Genomic DNA, 18,697 nt, shown 5'->3' on the forward strand with positions numbered 1-18,697 from the left:
TGGAACCAGAGGAGGGTCCAGTGCTAGGTTTATAAAAGCAGGAGGCACAGCTGCTGCAGCTCTTGCTGGATTAACTTGGTTTCTTTTTCTCTGGAGGTAGGGACTTGCATGGGGCAGGAGAGAAGCTGCAAACTATGGCGTGTTGGGGTTTCTTGTACAGGAAGTGTGCTGGGGGTGAGGGTTGGATGGGGGGATTGGAAGGATGGGAGAAAGGGTGGGGGGAAGGCCCACACGGGAGAAAGGATGGCTGGGCCAGGACTGCTTGGAAGTACCAGCTATGACCCTGGGATCGTGACTCTTGCCGGGGCGTGAGCCTGGCAAGTCTTTTACTTTTCAGTTGACGCTACCATGTTCCAGGCTCCGGGCTAGGCTGTGAAGTGGGGAGGGGGGTGCTGGGCAGGAGCAGAGTGGAGGGGAGGGGAGGACAGAGGCAGGCCTGGAACGCTGTGGCCTCACCCGCCCCGTGCTCCCCTCTAGCAGTGACCGAAGGAAGGATCCTGCCGCCGTGGGCAAAGAGAAGACCCATATCAATATCGTTGTCATCGGCCACGTGGACTCTGGCAAGTCCACCACCGCTGGGCATCTCATCTACGAGTGTGGGGGGATCGACAAGAGGACCATCGAGAAGTCTGAGAAGGAGGGAGCGGAGGTAAGGCACCCGCGCGCGGTGGTGGCCTCTAGGAGCTGGGGTGGGGGGATGGATGTCCTGCTTCTCGGTGGGTCCAACGCAGACAGCAGGGTGCGCTGTGAGGTCTAAGGCGCCACTGAATTCCCTGGGATAGGTCAGTCTGCTCGCCATCAGTGCACTCTACTCACTCCCCACCCCTCCCCAGATGGGTAGGGGCTCCTTCAAGTACGCCCGGGTGTTGGACAAACTGAAGGCAGAGAGAGAGCGTGGCATCACCATCCACATCTCCCTGTGGAAGTTTGAAACCAGCAAGTACTACATCACCATCATCGAAGCCCCGGGCCACAGGGACTTCATCAAGAACATGATCACGGGCACCTCCCAGGTAAAGCAGCCCATGTTCCCAGGGCCCTCCCTCTCGGATGGGGGCGGGGCAGGCGCAGAGGAAGGGAGGAAACTCAGGCTTTATTTCCGGGACTCTGGGAAGGAGGGTATCATAAGCCTTAGAAGGTTTTCCTCATCCATGCCAATCATCAATTCTGAAAGAACCAGAGGAGGACAGACTCTGTGAGGCTCAGATACGGGCCCCCTTTCAGGCTGGGGCAGGGACCAGGTTTTCTGACGCCCAGACAAGTAGATCACTTGGGGTCCGTCTGGGAGGAAGGAACTAAAAGCTCATTTATGGGACTAGGTGAGAGTTTAACTGGGAGGCGGGACCTCTGCGCACAGCAGCAACCAAGGGACCCACGAATTTATCAACTTCTGGGGAGCATCCCGTCCCCGAGCTTTCCCAAGGGGCCCGGGGCTGCCCGAAACTCTAGCAGGCTTCCCAGCCCGGCCGGCGCCCCCTCCCCTAACTAAGCCCTTGACCCCGTGGTGTCTGTGTCCTGCAGGCCGACTGTGCAGTGCTTATCGTGGCCGGCGGCGTGGGCGAGTTCGAGGCGGGCATCTCCGAGAACGGGCAGACCCGCGAGCACACGCTTCTGGCCTTCACCTTGGGCGTGAAGCAGCTGATCGTGGCCATCAACAAGATGGACTCGACCGAGCCCGCCTGCAGCGCCGCGCGCTTCCAGGAGAGCACGGAGGAAGTGAGCGCCTACATCAAGAAGATCAGCCTCCGTGGCCTTCGTGCCCATCTCGGGCTGGCACAGCGACAACATGCTGGAGCCCAGCAGCGACGTGAGCGCGGGCCGGGTCTGCAGGTGCGCGTCGCGGGTCTTGGTCCCGGTCCTGGTCCTGCTACTGGGGTGGGCGCACCGGGAGCCATGCCCCAGGCTCACCTCCGGTCCGCATCCCCATCCCCCTTCCCCGTACGTGCCCTGGTTCAAGGGCTGGAAGGTTGAGCGAAAGGAGGGAAGCACCACTGGGGTGACTGTGCTGGAAGCTCTGGATTCCATCCTCCCGCCCACTTGCCGTGTCAACAAGCCCCTGAGGCTGCCTCTGCAAGACGTGTACAAGATTGGAGGTGAGGTGACAGGGCTTCTTGAGGAATGAAGGAGTTGAGAATGAGGTCTGGTGTCTGACTTGCCAGGTTTCAGATCCTGACTTTTAAAGTAGGATAAAGTGCCAAAGCCCCCAGCATTTCCAGTTTATCTGATAGATACATAGCATAAATAAGCCAGTCATGGGTCCTGGTGCTTCCTACTAGTCCTGTAGGTGGCCTTGGTCCTTGCGTCCCAGGACAAGGGACTTCCCCAGAAGGCAGTTGTCACTGGGTGGGTCTAGAATCTTTCTGACTGCCCTTCCCATTGCACAGGCATCGACACTGTGCCCTTGGGCCGTGTGGAGACCGGCCTCCTGAAACCTGGCATGGTGGTCACCGTTGCCCCCAGCAACGTCACCACTGAGGTCAAGTCTATGGAGATGCACCACGAGGCCCTGCCCGAGGCCCTGCCTGGCGACAATGTGGGCTTCAACGTGAAGAACGTGTCTGTGAAGGACATCCGTTGTGGCAATGTGGCCGGAGACAGCAAGAACGACCCCCCTACCTGCCTCCCATGGGGGCCAGCAGCTTTGTGGCACAGGTAAGCTGCCTGGGAGGCCACGGGCCTTGGTGCTTGGTGGTGATGGAAGTGCTTCTTAGACATTAGCCCCGACTTCTACAGAAGGCACACGTTGGCCGAGAGTTGGCCCCAGATCACAGGTGCCATCTGATCTCTTCTAATTCCATCCTCCTCCCCTCACCAGGGGATCATCTTGAATCACTCGCGACAGATCCATGCCGGTGCTGGACTGCCACACGGCCCACGTCTCCTGCAAGTTTGCTGAACTGAGGGAAAAGATTGACCGGCCCTCAGGCAAGAAGCTGGAGGACAACCCCAAGGCCCTGATGCAGCCATAGTGCAGATGGTTCCCAGCGAGGCCATGTGTGTGGAGACCTTCTCTGAGTTCCCACCTCTAGGTGAGCCAGGGACTGATGGCTGCTGAATCCTGGGAAGGAAAGCACCTCTGACTGAGGCCAAGGAGCCTTTCCTTCTGTGCCTCTTTCTAGAAATTTCACTCTTTCTTCTTCCTTCCTTCCTCCTCCAGGCTGTTTTGCTGTGCATGACATGAGGCAAACACTGGCCACTGATGTCATCGAGGCCATGGTGAAGACAGCATTTGTGGCCAGGGTCACCAAGTCAGCAGTGAAGGCCAGCAAGAAATGAAGCATGTCTTTCTCCCTGCAGTTTAGTTTCCTCAGCAACCTCCACTATGCAGATTAGATACTTCTGTGTATTGACTGAATAAAATTAATAAAATTTAGGCTAGCTGTCATGGTTTCTTCCAAGGAAGAAAGCGTGAGGTCAATGAGGAACCTCTGGGTAGATGAACAACTAACTTAAGGCTCATAAGCTTCAAAGCAGTTTTATGCTCTGGCTGGTGAACACCCCATTCAGGTCTTAACAGCCTTCTCCTACCCAGGGCTCTATCCTATCCTTCTCCTGTTTCCCACAAGGAAGAATTGTTTGGGGATGTGATAAAGTATAGTCACAATGGCATAGGGTGGGATCTCAGTGCCAATAAGTTAGTCCAACACTACCATGTCCTCGATTCCTGGTACTAGGTGCTTTAGCAGTCAGAATCCTGAAAGAGTAAATGAGAATTTCTCTTAGGCAGAAGGGAGGTACTATATATGGATGTTTGGGTTCAACATGCTGCCCACCATGTTCATTTAGGTTAGGTTACTATGCCTAGAGGGTGAGGAATGAATGGAGCTCTGTAACCTTTTGTTCCCTAATTTCTGTTTTCCATTTTTCAGATGCAGCAGAGTATCACCTCATGGCACTTAGTAAGCTAAATTACATGCTCATTCATCATATACTGGGAATCAGGCCCCTGAGGTCTGCCTGTGGTGTATTCATCCATCCATCAAATATTGGCAGAATTTGTGCCAGATGTTAGTCTGACCCCTTAGACTTACTTAGTGTGTAGAGACAAGTAAATATCAGGTGGTGATAAATGCATAAAGCAAGGGAGCAGTGAGAATGGTAGAGGTGGAAAGTAGACCATGAAAGATGCAAGGCAGTGAAGATTTCCAATCACCCAAGCAAGATGGCAACTTGGACCAGGAGGATAGTCATGATGGAGGTAAGCAGTGAGAAGTTCTGACTATATTTAGAAACTGACAAATATCTAAAAATTGGATGTGAGATGTAAGGAAAGGGGGTTAAAGGTGACATTTATGTTCTTGGCCTGAGGAATTAGAAGGATGGAGCTTCTATGATGAGAGGTGAGGGTGGATCGCTAACTAAAAGAGATGCCGTTCTGGAGAGGGGAGAGGTCCAGCTGAGATAATCAGGGGCGTAATTGAAACATGGAAGTTTGATCCCTTGCCCAGAAGCATCTGCTAGGAGGTGCTAGGACATGCACATACACCCAGCCTTCCTGTAAGTAAATTAATCAGCTGCATGATAATTGCAATCAGTTCTCTATTGGAAAAGTCATTAATCTTCAAACATTGAGAATGCTATTAAAAAGTATCAAGGCCTAAGAGGGCTGTTGGAGTCCTTTCTGTAGCCATGTTGGGGATAGGCAGGAAGTGACATTCCTAATCACTTTGGGACTTTGATGTCCAAGATTTAGACCAAATGTGCAGTGATCTATTTTTTTTTCACTGATCAATAACATTACCTGTTCCTGCCTGTCAAGTTGGCTTCCTTTCATGTGCAAATCCCCAGGGAAACCCCACACCCAGCACAAACCTAGAAATAATAGTGGGATGACACATCAGAGCTGTCACTGTGCCAGGTAGCAAAAAGCTCACCTGTCTCCAGTGCTGGGAAGCCTGTCAGATTCCAGCTGCTGTCAGCATGACTCTGCCTAATGGAAGCTGGACCAGCTTTGGAGCACCTCAAGCCTGTCAATGTCAAAGGCTACCCAGACCTAGGCCAGTGCAGGAGCGGTGGCTGGGATAGAGTGCAAATTGCTCACCTGTTGGATTCCTCATGCCTCCTGGGGTCTGTGGAAAATGGCTAGTCCTTATTGTCCTCAGAACACTTTATTTAAAATTCTCAAAATCATGACCACAGCTTTGCTTAAAATGATTGAAGAACTAAACTTCCAACTTAGATGTGTCCTTAAGATGTACTTGAGGGCTTCCCTGGTGGCGCAGTGGTTGAGAATCCGCCTGCCGATGCAGGGGACATGGGTTCGTGCCCTGGTCCGGAAGGATCCCACGTGCCGCGGAGCGGCTGGGCCCGTGACCCATGGCCGCTGAGCCTGCGCGTCCGGAGCCTGTGCTCCGCAACGGGAGAGGCCGCAACAGAGGGAGGCCCGCATACCACAAAAAAAAAAAAAAAAAAGATGTACTTGAAAAACATTTGTTGATTCGTTAGTGAATGTCAACCTACTTTTGTTGAAATAAGTGAATATTTGAGTGCCAATTTACTCAATTTTCAAGAGCTCTCACGGTCTTGACCTCATTTCTTAAAGATTCCTTAAATTCAATTTGAAAAAGTTTAAAAGTGTCACGGTTAATCCTCTAAGTACCATATTCTCTACTGAGTAATTCCACACTGGGTGGGAGTAATTCCACTGCTGGTAAGTGAGAGAATCTCATCTCATTAGAAACTCCAAGAGACTATCTGTGCAGCACTGCAAAGAGCCACCAGAATTGGCTGAGCCACCAGAGTTTGGCACCAAACTATGGCTATGGCAGTTCAGGTTTGTAGTGAGAGCTCTGGCATTTTACCTGAGAAGTCATTTCTGCTGGCCCAGGCCCCCTCCTTTAATTCTTAACATATGTTGCAAATGGACCTAAGGCACCCTGTTCGTTCACAGTGATTAGGTTCTTGGTTGGCAGGTATTGGAGGCCTCTACTTGTTAGATATCACACCCACCCCTGAGACCAGTCGGTACAGTGAACCAAGTCTCAGAAAATTCCTTCACATATGCTTCTGTTAGCAGGCATAAAACAATCACATGTCTGTTGTAGAGTTCGATGAAGTCTCTGAGCTACCAGAGACCTTTCAGTCTCTGATGAGGACCTGGTATGCAGGTGGCTGACATCCCAGCAGTAGGTTTCAGCTAGCCTTCTAGTGGGGGACAGAACCCCCTGAAAATCACTCAACACAGGATAGAATCCTTAGGCTCTGGCTGCCACTTCAAAGGGTCAAGGCCCCTGAGTTCACCTGTTCATCCAGGAAGATGCCCGTACAATAGTTCTAGTCAACCAATGCGTCAGCTCTGCTCACTTCACCAGTGAACACCCTTTACTAATACCCATTACAACAAACAACACACCCGCTGGTGCTGATTGGAGATAAATACGGTTGAGACTTGTGATTATGCTGTCCCCTACACTTCTGAGGTCAGAGGGGCTTCTGATTACTCTTTCAAATGCTAAATAACCATCTCTAGAGTCTGTTGTCCCACTTAGGGAACTTCAAATATTAAACAACCACCCCTCCTGTACAGAATAAAATCACCCTACAGACCACATATCCCATCACAACACTCCACTTTGGGCCCACTCTTTCCTAAGAGGTCATGTTGCCCCAACCCAGCCTCCTCCCTCCCTTCCTGGCAGCCTTGACTCACTTTCCTGGCAGCTGCTTCCCTTCCAATCATGGATGGATGCTGGGGGAGCTTCCCTGCTGTCACTGGATCACCCAAAAGCCTCAGACCCAAAAGGAAGCACCCTGGCTCTGCAATTTCAGTCTGTGCCTGTGTCAGACTCCAGGGCTCTAAAAAGCTTCCTGTCAGGTCATCTGTAAGCCCATCTCCTCAGGCCAAATAAGGAGGCTCTGCAGCTCCCAACTCACTCCTTGGGGTGCTCTGTGCTTTCGTGAAGGGAGCTCGTTCTGTGCTGACACACAGCTCTCACCAGGTCCCAGCCACTCAGCACACCAGGCTGCAGCTGATAGCCCCCGATTCTGAAGACTCACTGTGGATGCCCTGCTTCCTCCACCTGAGTGAGGCCAGGAAGACACAAAGTCACTTATTCTTTCTTTCATTCATCCCCTCTTTCACCAGATGTTCATTGATGGCAAATGGGGTTGAACTGGATTGTACACTTCATCCTGCTCACTTAGATCCCACCATCTGGCAAGGGAGACAGACAAGTGAATAGAAAAGTATAACATGATGTAAGAAATGCTGTGACAGGGCTAACTTCAGGATGCTATGGAGAACACAGGAGGAGCAACAACAAAGCTTGAGGAATCAGAGAAAACTTATTGGAAATACTGACCTCTTAAAAAAATACATGTACAAAGGCCCAGAGGGAGCTGAAGCCCAGAGGGCAGGATGGTGGGCCTGCAGATTGGAAATGTCAAGAATGGGCAGGTCTTTGAAGGGCTGTGATGTCAAGCTGGGATGTCTGGACTTGGTGGTGAGGGCAGTGAGAAGCCAAGCTCAGGTGAATAGTCTTTCTCTGCATGAGAAGTGTAGGCTTTGAGCTGCCTCGGAAACTTATCCTGGGCTCTAATGCAAAGAGAATGTGGTGACTAGATCTGACTTGACACTCCCCTCTTCTGCTAGGTGGTCAGGGTACCCCTCCGCCCACTTTCCTCAGGCTTGAGAGGGCCTAGTAGTGAGGGCATCCATGTCATTGGCATGGAAATAAAGGAGCAAGTCTACCAGACTGAGATGGTCCCTTCTCAGGGTAGAAGCTATAAATTGGACTTCTAAAATGACTCTCTTGTCATTTGTCTGAATACAATGGATTTCTTCTTGTTATACTAAACCAAGTCCCAGACTCCAGAAACACAAATCCAAGCTGCCATTGCCCATTCATATAAACAATTGGTATTTTGGCCATGTAGGGAGATGCACCAGCTCATGTTTACAGAGTTGTTTGCATTTAATGATGACAACGTAACACAACTAAGAAAAGCCACCCTATGGATAATCTGTTTTCCTTCTGTTCTGAAAAGAAAAATCCCACCACATCAAACAGAACAAACATGTCCAGCATTCACAGATAGCAGTAGACGAAGACCCTCAAAGAGAAATCTGCCCCCCTCCTCTTTACTTATAGGTCAATTGGAAGTTGGAAATATTTCCAGAGAAAAACTTCAAACCTTACTCACTCACATTCCCATAATTAGCCAAGCCCTAATTATTCCCTGTATTGTCTTTGGCGCATTCCTTTTATGAGACAATGGCGTGTAAGACAATGGTTCATAACTCAAACACAATCTAAATGAGAATCTGGGGGAGGGCTCACGGGACGATTACATTATTCACGAAAAGACATCAGAACAATTGGAGGATAACATTAGATTTTAAATCACAGCGACAATTACAAGACAATTATCCAAAATGGTGTAATTGCCACAGCTACAGGGTGTGTGGCAGAACCTACACAGCTTTTGTGCCACTTTCTTTTAATACCATGATTAAAACTGGTCTGTTTATTGTAAGAGGAAATTCTACAGAAGAAAACATTTGTATTGCCTCCTTCTATGCCCCATAGAGCTGGCAACCTGAGCCTAAGTGAAAAATGGAACCAGAGGCCACGCTCAAGTCTTTCAGGCCTCCCTGCCTTGCTTACTCCAAAATGTGCTGCTCTCAGTTACTCTACTTTGTCCTTGAATTTCAATCCAAGTATAAAACCTGAATTCCACTTTTTCTAGATGATTTCCCTCAGCCAAGGACACCCCACGTGGAGCAGTGGGAAGTCACTTGCTTAGCAGGCAGCCAACTGGGGTGTACTCACTGACAACCCAATTTAGTATCTGCTACTATAAAGGCAGCTACCATGTACTGAGTGCATACAACATTCAATATGCTTTTCGTATCTTTTTATTTATTTATATTGAGGTATAGTTGATTTACAATGTTGTGTTAGCTTCAGTTGTACAGCAAAGTGATTCACTTATATATACATACACACACACATGAATATATTCTTTTTCAGATTCTTTTACATTATATGTTATTATAAGATGTTGAATAGAGTTTTCTGTGCTATACAGTAGGTCCTTGTTTTTTATCTATAGCAGCACTATTTACAATAGCCAAGACATGGAAGCTACCTAAGTGTCCATCAACAGATGAATGGATAAAGAAGATGTGAGATACACACACACACACACACACACACACACACACACACACACACACACAATGGAATATTACTCAGCCATATAAAAGGATGAAATAATGTCATTTGCAGCAACATGGATGGACCTAGAGATTATCATACTAAGTGAAATAAGACAGACAGAGAAAGATAAATATTATATGACATCACTTATATGTGGAATCTAAAAAAAAATACAAATGAACTTATTTACAAAACAGAAACAGACTCACAGATGTAGAAAACAAACTTATGGTTACCAAGGGGGAAAAGGAAGGGATAAATTAGGAGTTTGGGATTAACAGATACACACTACTACATATCTTTTCTTATTTAACTTAACCTCCATGGGTCTTGGTTTTCTTTGTATTATTTATTCAACAAGTATTTCTCTATCTAACTTCTTTTTTTTTTTTTGTGTGTGTGTGTGTGTGTGTGTGTGTGTGGTACGTGGGCCTCTCACAGTTGTGGCCTCTCCCGTTGCGGAGTACAGGCTCCGGACGCACAGGCTCAACGGCCATGGCTCACGGGCCCAGCCGCTCCGTGGCATGTGGGATCTTCCCGGACCGGGGCACGAACCCGTGTCCCCTGCATCGGCAGGCGGACTCTCAACCACTGTGCCACCAGGGAAGCCCTAGCCTCTTCTTTTTAATCAGGCTCTGTTTGAACAGCTTGGGTTGCATCAATGACAAAACAAAGCCCTGCCTTCTTGGAACTTACCTCATGGGAGTCATTTTGCACAACCTCATGGATACAAAGTACTGTCTGCAGCATGGGCAGAGCCAAATGCTGATTGGTTGCCAAACATTGTCCACCTCTTTCCTAATCTCCCTCTTTCCTTCCCTTTCCAATTCTCTCTCCTTTCCTTCCAGGCTGGATTTGCTTCAGAACTCTGTGTCTTTTCAGATCAACTCAACAAACACTCCTTAAGCACCTGTTAATTTGATAAGGAAAGTCTAGCAATATTTAAAATGAGTATATCTTTGATCTTATAATTTTGCTATTAGATCTTTACTATTAGATCTTTATTGTACAATATTCTTGCACAGGATTGCTAAAATGTGTTCAATGTCCCAAACTGGAAACAAAAATATCCATCAACAAGGGAACTGTTAAATAAACTAGGGTGCATCCATGCAGCAGGATATTATGCAGCTGCTGAAAGAATGTACTGATTATAGGAAGATGTCCAGGGACTCCCACAAAGTGAAAAGGGCATGTTTCAGAACAGTGTGTACCATTGGGTCCCATATTTGTAAAACAAATTTCACACATTTACATTTCATTATTTTAAAAAGACCAGAGAATATGAATCAAATTATTATATGGGGGTGCCTTTGGGGAATAAGTTGAAGATAGGAAAGATTTTAGCTTTCTTCTCTACTTGTCTTCTGATTTTAAATGTGTGTAGATAAATTTTATAGTTAAAATAAAAACATATGAAGAATTCAGAGATGACTAAGAGGGCATGGCTTTCTGCCCTGGAGGAAGTTAACATTATGTGCCAATTTGGCTGGTCTATGGTGCCCAGATATTTGGTCAAACATTATTTATAGTGTTTTGCTAAACAATATTTTGGTCAAACAGTATTCTCTGAAGGTGTTTTTTTGGATGAGACTAACATTTAAATCAGTGGACTTCAAGTCAAGCAGATTATCCTCCATTATATGGGTGGGTCTCACCTAATCAGTTGAAGGCCTTAACAGAGCAAAGACTGATCTCTCCAGAGCAAGAAGAAATTCTGTCAGCAGACTGCCTTTGGACTTGAACTATAACTCTTCCCTGAGTCTCCATACTGCTCGCCTACCCTATCAGATTTTGGACCCACTAAATCACCACAATCACATGAGCTGATTCCTTAAAATAAATCTCTCTCTTACCCCTCCTGTTGGTTCTGTTTTTCTGGGTAACCCTGACTAATACGAGAAGCATATGGTTTAGTGGACTAATGACTCTCCCAGGGGAGGTGTGGATCCTCCAGGCAGTCCTTGAGGCTAAACATGTGATCAGTGAGAACACCAACATGGTGACCTGGGGGGTGTTTAGAGCTCCATAATTTTCAGCCACCTCAAATAAATGTGAAACCTAAGAGTGTGCTTGGCCTGCAAAAATAGCTTCAAGAAAGTCTTCATAGGACCTTGTGGAGATTGCCTCTGGAAGACAAGGCATGGAGTTTTAGAAAGCACCCATACCCATTCCTCATGACCAGCAGGGCCCTGGGCTTTGGTCTCTAGGTCTTCCAAGGCCTCACGGAAGCATCCATGTCTCCAAGGGGGCTCAATCTCAAACACAAGACCCTCCCAACCCAGTGGACAGGCTCATGATCCTGGAATGTCCAGAGAGAAGGGGGCCTCCTTCTTTCTGATACCAGCCTCAGAAGATTCAAGATTCTTCTCATTCTCCCCTCCTCTCAGCTTTCCCAGCTTGGAAGCTTCGTTTTCCATGAATTCATCCATGACCCTCAAATATAAAGAAGGTAAATTATTAACACTTAATTATGATGTCTTTGTAGAAGCAAGAAAAATATTTAAATATAACAGAGGGAAAAAATAGAAGATGAAATGATGGCTATACTGTGATTACAATTATGAAACATTATGCAAATGAATGAAAGATTGTAAAGTAATCATAGAAAATGAAAACAGAAATTGTTAGGGCAGTAGTAGTGTGGTGAGTTCTCCTCTCCTGCAACAAAAGCTTATTTCATATTGCTCTTGTTGCTTGTCAATCAAAAATTTTCAATCAAAATGAAAGAACAGTCATTTTGCCTGAGGAGGACAGGGTTGGTTATCTCTACTGGGTTTGTTTCTTACCTCTAGGCCTCCTGGAACTAGAAACTAGAATCTTAGTGTGTGCCAAGCACCTATCGTGTTTGTACCTGTAAGCAGCATCTCATCCCAATTTTGTAAGGTAGATATGGTTTTTTAACACCAGATTTCAAAATCCATGTGTCAGCTGGGTTCGTTCCTTCTGGAATTTCTGAGGGAAAATCTGTTCTGAGTCTCTCTCCTAGTTTCTGGCGGTTGACAAAAATCCTTGGTGTCCCCTGGCTTGTAGTCACGCCACTTCAATCTCTGTCTCCGTTTTCATACGGCATTCTCCTTGTGTGTGTGCGCTCTCTTCTTATAAGGAAAATAGCCATACTGGCTTAGGGGCCACCCTAACCCAGTGTGACCTCATTTTAACTTGCTGACATCTGCAATAACCCTATTTCCAAATGAGGTCACATTCACAGGCACTAGGGCTAGGACTTCAACATCTTTTCAGGGGACAAAATTCTGAGTGGGATCTTCTGAAAGCTTGATAGTACAGTTAGAGATTTTATAGGTACAAAATGAGGTAACAGATATTGGAACATCATTGTAACTCTCTTGAAAATGCATGTCGGATAATTGATGTATTAAAAAGCATCTCAAGTACCCTTGGAAATATTTAAATAAGCAATGCCTGAAAGAATGTGAAAAATGGGTAATTTAAGCACGGTAGATTGTAGCACATCTTCTGTGAATGCTGGGTTCATCAAAAAGTGAATTTTTTTAAAAGTGAATTTAATTTTTAACTCTATGAGTACTAATTGGGGTCTAAAAACTGTTGACAGCCTCTTCCTGTCAAGGAAAGAGAGTTTAATTTGGTGGTAACTCAACATAACCTCCATTATATATTAGAATAATTTATTCATCCCCTTTGTCCCAGGGCAAGTAATGAAATAGATTCACACACACACACACACACACGCACATAGTAATTACAAAGAGAGCAACATGGGCAACTTAGTGTTAGAGAAAACGAGAGTCAATTGTAATTTGTACATTTTTCTCTCAAGTACTTTTCAGCTCTGACAATCATTTCCATGATTTAGATTCAATCATTTGATCCTAATTTTTGCTGGAAAATCAAAATCAAAAGAAATAATTTAATTTGCTCACTGCACTGTCTGAACATTGCTCTTTACATTATCCAAATTCAAACTCTATGCCACATGACAGGAAAATTAAATTTTCTCATTGTTAAAAATGATCAGAATAATTCAGAAGCATGCCTCCAGGTTATGGTTTCTCTAATTACCTTGTATCTTGAATTCTTAATTAATTATATTCTGAGACATGAAAAAGTCCCTTTGTGCTCAGAGCCCATACTAAGCTTTTTTCTGTGCTAGGCGAATTATTTACACAGTAAATCTTATCACTGCATTTCAGTTTTGTCCCTGAAGTTGCTGCCCTTTTGGTCATTTTAATCTCATTCCTCTCAATTTCCTACCATTTAGAACAAGCATCCAGACCATTAGCCTCCCCACACACCAAGATCTCGTCACCTGTCACTGAATTCCTTTGTGACCTAGTTAAATGACATTTATGGGGGGGAGGGGTCACAGGAATGATACAGCCTTAAAAACCTCTGCCTGGAGAAGGAGCTCCTGAAATCGATCAGGGGCTCGGCTTCATTAGAAAATAACTGGGTGAGAGAAAGGATGAGCCTCAACACGGATGTGCAGCCGCATCAAGGCCCCGTACCTCTTATCTGTGCAAAACACATTTATTTAAATAAGAGGCTGGATAATGCTCCAAAGAGTTTTCTGGCAAAGCATGACTCCAGAGAACACCAGAGCATTAACTCAAAGGATTTGTCTTTTTTATTAATAGCTTTAATCTTTATGAACTGAACTGTTCCTCCAGCAGCCAGACTAGTTGGGGCTCTTGGAAATGATGAAAGCTGCTTCTATACAGGAGGACCAGGATGAAAATCAGGAAAAATCAGACGTGGCTACGATTTGAGTGTTTCTTATTTTTCAGACACTCTGTATGCATTGCATCATTGTCTTCCTGTAACCTGCCTGTCTTTCAGATGAAGCAACTGAAGTACATACAGAGTGATTAAGTAACTCATCCAAGTTCACACAGCTGGTATGTATCAGAGTCCAAGTCAAAAGTCCAGCCGTGCTTCCCAGACATTCATGTACATACATACGTATCACCTGGAGAACTTCTTAACATGCAGATTCTGATTCAGTGGGGCTGGGATTCTGTACTTCTAGCAGGCTCCCTGCTCAGGTTGATACTGCTGGTCCATGGACCACTGTTTGAGAAGCAGGGTGGTAGGGCCTAACTCCACAGCCTCTAAAGCAATACATTATAGTTCCTGTCGATGGTCCTTTTTTGTTTTCAGCTGACAAAAGCTCATATGGAAATTCATGTTTTAAGGCTGCCTTTGAGTTTTTCTACATCACACAGATAAACAATCTTCAGGTTCAAGGTTGTGGAATAACGATGGCTCAGACACGGACTGATGTTATGAGAACCTCAGCATTCAAGCCCTGTAGAATCTGCTTACATTTTTCTTGCCAAAATCTGTCTTGCCTGGACCCTCCTGTTCAAATGTACAGCCTGAAAGCCAGGCATTTAGTGTTTCAGTGAGAATGAGTTCTTGGTGGTTCTGCCAGTCAGCTGTCTGGCCTTCCTCTGTGAGCCCTGCCCTGCACAGGCACAGAAGAGTGACACATGTGACAATATTTATAGAAGATGAGACTTAATGGGTCATTTCTCATGGTGGCAGCAAGTTGCCATAGCAGTCCCCAACCTAGGAGCTCCGAAGAATCTGGATCAGCAGTATGGCCTCTGGAACGTGGGGCCAGCTCCATGTACTTGGTGGAGAGAGTGAGTTATATGTTGCTACATACTGTGTGTAACTATTAGTGGGATTATTATTTGATGAAACCATTTCGAAAGCAATTAAAGTGGGAGAAACACTCAGACTTAAAAATGGACATATTCTTTGACCAAAAAATTCTGCTTCCAGAATCCATCCTTCAGAAATCCTAACACATGTGGACATTTACATAAGAATGTTCGTGGGAGCCTTGTCTGTAATATCCAAACATTAAAGCAGCCCATCTAGAAGAGCATGATTAACTTATATGTGGAATTTAAAAAGTAAAACCAAGGAATGAATATAACAAAATTTAAACACATTCACAGATATAGAGAAGAAACTAGTGGTAACCAGTGGGGAGAGGGACAAAATAGGTGTGTGGAATTAAGAGATACAAACTACTATGTGTAAAGTAGATAAGCAACAAGGATATATTGTACAGTGCAGGGAAATATAGCCATTATCTTGTAATAACTTTAAACGGAGTATAATTCATAACAGTATTGAATCACTTTGTTGCACACCTGAAACTAATATAATATTGTAAATCAACTATATTTCAATAAGAAAAGAAGGGCGTGATTACATAAAATTAAGGATAACCATGCTGTGGAAAACAATGCAGCCATTAAGCACAAGACAGCACTGGACCTGCGAAGGTATCTAAAACAGGGTGTTATGCGAACACAGCAAGTTTCAGGACAACATATAAAATAGGATCCTATCTTGTAACTCCCTCCCCTCTACATATGTGTATTTGTACATATACGAGAAGTCTTCATTCTCTGAACCCCTGAACACAGTGTGTGTTCACAAACACATCACTGTGCTGTTGGGTTGAAAGGCAGGAGGCTTCAAGCATTCTCAACACTTGTGTCTCTTGAAATCTTTCTCACTGCAGTTACTAAGTTCACCAAAACGAGGAAGGATTTATAAGATCAAGGGGATTTAGCTGGAGACATCATTGATTAATTTTTCAATCAAAAACGTCTAATAAGGGCGTGTATAATACTGGGAACCTGGGAAACAAAGACAGTGAAGGCTCAACTCTGCCTTCTGGTCTAATGGGGGAGCCAGTGGTCTGCTGGTGTTGGCTTATACTGATTTTCTAGAGCCCACTGTTAGAGTCCCAGGAATCTGTGAGCCAGTTCACATTACCTTGGTAGTTTGAAACCAGCCATGATACAAGTGTTTATACCGAAACCCAGCAGGACCCCGTGGGGTTCCTGGGCATGGAAGCCTTTCTGTGTCCCCCACTTCTTGTTTGCAGGGAATAGACTTCAGCCTCCATGACCTTCCCTGAGTTCCAAAGGGTAGGTTCAAGGTGTTGTTAATCAGGGAAGGGAGGGGAGGCAGAGACAAGGGAGAAGCCACCAAGAAACAATAGTGCAGCCTTGGGACAGGATCCTGGTTCTGCCTCCAGGGATACACATAACAGTATCTTTGAGTTCTTCTGCAGAACTCAAAGCCCCAACAAATGGAACATGTTAACTACTTGATGACGTATTCTTCATTCCAGAGAGAAGGTCACAGTTTGATAACCTCAGGAGAACCACAGAAGCTCATCAGGAGACCACCTGAGACCAGATTAAAGGATTGCACACCCTGATTCTCATCAGCAGCCCGACCCTTGGACCATTGCTATAAAACTCTTCAACAAATTCCCCCGGGTTGGGACACACAGGTTTGAAGGGCATGAGCCCACTGGATCCCCCTTTGCCTGGCAAGCAATAGAGCTCTTCTTTACTAATTCACCCAAAACTCTGTCTCCAAGATTTGATTTGGCACTGGTGCACAGAGGCTGAGTTTTCAGCATCGATATCACGGAAGTTGGCAAATGCAACAAATTGGTGCACCCTCTCGTTTATGCAGTTCTTAAGCATTTACATTGCCTACCAATACGTGGATGGACAAGTAACCAGAGGATGCAGCACACCTAACTCTGCCCGCACGGTAAGGATTTCCAGTAAGAAGAGACTGAATGCCTAGCCAGGGGAGAGTGGCTGCAGGGCTCCAGGATCCTGGTCAGGGGCAGGTAGGTGGAGTTTTGCTGCTGGTGCAGGCAGGGCCAACTCCAGGGGCGGCCCAGGGCCTGAAGAGGGGCTTTTTTGCTGCTGGCGCTCAGACACTGTGGTTCTCACAGCAGGACCTCGCCTTCCCTCACCAAGGCTGGGCTGAGGGTGCCCCTCCCCTTCTGGAGTCCTTCCTGGTCTCAAGCTAACCTCTTGTAATGTCACTTTTTGAAAGGTCAGTTTGTCCCTCCTCCCCAACTTGTCCTGTAGATATTTTGACTTTCACTCTGTGTAAAAAAATTTCTAGAGCTCTGGTCTTTGGAGGAAAACTCAAGTGCTAATTGTGCCCCAAACTTTTGGATTTATTTATTATTTTTTTTGAGGGGGGCAGAGGCTTGTTGGAAAAAGCTGCCTATAATGCGTGGGGATGTGTTTACGAATGACTTCTGCAGAGATGTGGCTCGATGACCCTTATTTGCTCAAATCTCTAGCACTGTTTTCGTTCTCATCAGGAGAAAACCCTACAGGGTGTGTGCCCAGGAAGAAGCTACATAAAGTTCCAGCACAGGTGCACCAGAGCCAATGGGAATCTTTCTGGAGTTAAGAAGTTTCTGAGAAAACTACCATCCCTACAAATATAAATGCCATGGAAGCAATTAGCTGAAGACAAATAAAAGGCAACACTTAAAAAGAGTCAACACAATTGCTAGTTTCATTTTTTTCTTTTTACTTGAAAACTTGTTTTAACCATCAAATTTTGGCAGTTACAAACCTGTACACTGTTGGTGGTTTTTTTTTTTTTTTTGGCTGTCTTTTTTTGTTCGTTTTTTGTTTCTCTTTCATTTTTTAGAAAAAGAACACAAGACTGAATACTGCCAACAGCATTATATGCACAAAAAATCTATTTCCATAAGGGACAAGATCCACTTTAAGTGTTAGCTTTCCCTTTGCATAACGTTTGGTGTGTGATGTGTGTGCAAGTTTAGGTGAGTGCACATGTGTGTGAAGGAATGATGTACTTCATTCTGAATCTGAAATGGCATAAGAATCAGGTATTTAGTAACTGGGCAAAACACACCTGTTTTCTAAAATGTCAATAAAAGCATTTTCTTGGAAACAGAGAGAGTTAAATGAAAATAGTAGAACCAAAGAAAGGTTACAGTACTTTTGGAAATGTTTAAAAAACATCATTTTCAAATCTAAAATGCTTTGTGTGTGTGTAGTTACCTCAGAAGTTTGCAGATCAACAGCATGGATGACTTAGAATTATATTCGATCCCCCAAATTAAAGCATCCGGATAGGCATCAAATACAGTATATCTACAAAAGCCTGGAAAATTGAAACCATTATATACAATTTTATAAACATTTTAAACACCAAAACATACATCTTTTACAAACCAGCCTGTCTGTAACAGGTAAATTTACAAGACAATCTCTCTGATACAGTGCTTAAAAAGAACTGCTTCCATTTCCGAACACATTTGAACACGTTTGTCACTTCCCGAAATGCAGTATTATGGGCTCATAAAATTGTTAAATGGTAGCAATTCAGGTATTTGTTTGCCAGAAGGGTACTACAGTACATACTAATGGGACCAAACACGCTCCAAATGACTCTATGATTCTCGAGTGCATTTTAAACACTGGAAGAGACTAATTATGGCCTTTGTGTAATATTACATACTTGTAATTATTGCTTTTCATTATTACATAAGGAAAGAAAATCTTATTCTTTTCCTATCTCTTAGCTAGCTGGCTAAATGTTAACTGATGCCAAATCCACACATGGAGACTTTAAACCCTAGAGTTATACAACCAGAAGCTTAAAGACATTGTGGATTTCCACCAGAATACTGTGCAGTTGAACATTGCAGGACAAAACCCAACACAAACACAGAA

The 18,697-nt window shown here is 45.1% G+C and overlaps 1 pseudogene; it reads left to right on the plus strand.

The window, feature by feature from the left end:
• The first annotated feature begins 511 nt into the window (after positions 1-511).
• LOC102974391 (elongation factor 1-alpha, oocyte form-like) lies at positions 512-3,276 on the plus strand (annotated as a pseudogene).
• Positions 3,277-18,697: the final 15,421 nt, after the last annotated feature.

The sequence above is a fragment of the Physeter macrocephalus genome, chromosome 16, assembly GCF_002837175.3.
Source record: "Physeter macrocephalus isolate SW-GA chromosome 16, ASM283717v5, whole genome shotgun sequence".
Classification (NCBI taxonomy): domain Eukaryota; kingdom Metazoa; phylum Chordata; class Mammalia; order Artiodactyla; family Physeteridae; genus Physeter; species Physeter macrocephalus.